The sequence below is a fragment of the Macrosteles quadrilineatus genome, unplaced genomic scaffold, assembly GCF_028750875.1.
Source record: "Macrosteles quadrilineatus isolate MER2022 unplaced genomic scaffold, UCM_ALF_1.0 Scaffold_2__2_contigs__length_208266976, whole genome shotgun sequence".
NCBI classification, from domain to species: Eukaryota; Metazoa; Arthropoda; class Insecta; order Hemiptera; family Cicadellidae; genus Macrosteles; species Macrosteles quadrilineatus.
This window is the reverse complement of record NW_026542595.1, coordinates 30,679,657-30,682,346: the sequence shown is the minus strand read 5'-3', so window position 1 is coordinate 30,682,346 and position 2,690 is coordinate 30,679,657.

Sequence of the window (2,690 nt, the reverse complement as noted above, 5' to 3'; positions counted from 1 at the left end):
TTCGTAGGCAGCGCCACCAGCGTTGCAATGCACTCAGCAAGGCTGGTGGCGCTGCCTACGAATTGACAGGCAAAGCTCTCTCAAAGTACTTAGCGCTTTTTACCATGTGGTTGGCATTCTGGGTTATAGTACTGTAGTATATTTTCTGTGCTTAAACTTACTTAGGCCTACTTAGGTCTAACCTATAACAATAACAAGCAAAAATGATCCAATTTAGATGAAATTTGGTGTAAACGTGTCAACCTAAATTTATTCTAATGGGTTCGCAAACCAGCACGATCGGATTATGGGAACTATGGGGTTTATGGGGGTTTTATACTTAAGGTAAAAATAAGTTTTTCCCCTTTTTAACCTTACAAACACAAAATTTTAAAACTTCTTTCCAAAACTATTTTGTAGAGCGTAAAAAAACAAATAGGCTACGGTACGGTAATTTCTTAATGAAGCGTAATTATTCGCCTAATGGTTACCGTGCACGGAGAAAATTCCAAAAAAACTGTAAATTTAAAATTTCTATATTATTCTTACAGAGAATAAACAATCAGGCAAATGGAAATTCGCTTAGTCTGCAGGTTTGCTGCGGGGGAGGTATTATTTTAAATTTGAGTGACTAAAAACGGAAGAAATTAAAAATTTTCAAACTGTATGCCGTAAGTTAATTGACTTGAGTTATATTAATAAGGTTTAAGTTGGATTATGATAGTTATTGTTTATTTTGTTTTTAACTTTCATAAAATAGATTTTGATTTTGGTTGAGTTTAAAATCAATACCTAATAACTCAATTCCACGTTTAAACAACAAACATATATATTGTAGAAACAATAGCTTTATCGAACCGAACCAAAATCGATATAGGCCTTCCGTAATGATATTTAAATCGATAATATATTGCAGGTTCTCAGGAACTGTACCCCTAGGCATACTTCTATGTTTTGAATTAGCTTAAGTATCATCACGAATAAGTACATAATAAGCTTGATTCTAATATTACACCGAGTTAGGCCTAGGCTTAAAAATACTAATGGTTGACAGAGTGAGAAAATAAGCCATTAGTCAAAGTGGGCAATTTTTTGCTTGGGTTTATCCAAGCAACTCTAATGCAGTGCCTTTTTTTTTAATAATAGTCTATTGTTAACGTAATGAAGTTAAGTCTATGATACTGCGTAGGCCAAGGCCATCTTGAATTGTAGAATTTAAATGGTAGGACCTAGATGTTAAATTAATTGTGCTCCTAACATAATATATGCCTTAGGTAGGCTAAGCAACAATTTAAAAATATTTCATACTTAACTTGTGACCTTTCCTAGCCCACAGGTCACACATTTAAGGTCTAACTAAGGTAAAAAAAATTCCCAACTTAAGTTACCGTTAGGCCTATATTAAACAATTAAGGAATAAAATATCTTGGCAATTTACCTTTACATAGCATAGTGGTTGTGGTGGGTATTTAACGCATGGGATAATAGGATACTATTACTAAAGTAAAGTGTCACCTATTAAGTTAAGCCTACCATTACCTAAGCTAATACTTATTACTTATAGCATAGTACCATAGATAATACCGGTAGTAGTAGGGCTTTCTTAGATATACCCGTAATAACAACAGAAAATTAATATAACGTTGAATGAAATATTTGAATCAATATTTATATTGAACAAACATTTCATGCGATAATATATTCTAGGTACTCTGTGAGACACTTAGTGGTTTCATGCTTACAGCAAGCATCATAAAATAGTTGTCTATAGTGCTTTGGTAATCTGATTATTTTTTAATCATAGCCTGATCCGTTAAAACTCAAAGGAGTGAAATAAGTCTGATTATGTTTTTCTATTGACACGTTCGCTACCGATTCCGTTTTGAAATAAAAGAATAACGAGTATAGATACACATGAAAAATATTTATTTTTACAAAATCTACAACTCTTACACTATTTTTTGAGATAACTCCCGCAATATTTGAGACATTTGTTATAGCGTGGTACAAGTTTGAGAACCGTATACTCTCCTCGTAGAATGTTGCCGCCTGAGTAGTCAACCATGAGGTAACACGTTCTTTCAGCTCTTTATTTATTTTATTTTACATTTCAACGGAACACTCCATTTTTACAGTTTTGAACAAAATATGAATTAATTCAAGACAATGATGAACATGCATAATGTGAACCAAAATAAATACGTGAGGTATTGATGGCAATTACAAAAACGACAAATGAATTTTTTGCGTCCAGTTGATGATAAATTTTGTGCGTGTGAATTGTGGTGTCCCCTTTCCCCTTCTACCCTTTTCTTTAGCTTTTTTAATATTTTGTTTTTGTTTTTATTGCAATATTTATTAAAGGGCAGATAAGGGGATTAGAATGGTTTCTATAGGCTACATGCAGTTTAGGATGATGTTGGCATATACATTAAATGTTGTATAAAAATATTTAATAATTGAAACAGCTTGACAGGTAAGTATGCAGAGCGCAGATAAACCGCTGACCGCCAAGAAAAGACTTTAGATTGCGAATAAAATTAAAATCACTTGGATCGAGGTCAGGGCTGTATGGAGGATAGTCAAAAAGCCCTGAAGAAGTGGCTTCGTCATATTTGCTGTGTGTGATCAAGCATTGTCATGAAAGAAAACCACTCCTTTCGTAAGCATTCCTTGGCGCTTATTCTGTATTGCGCGACACAATTTCCTGA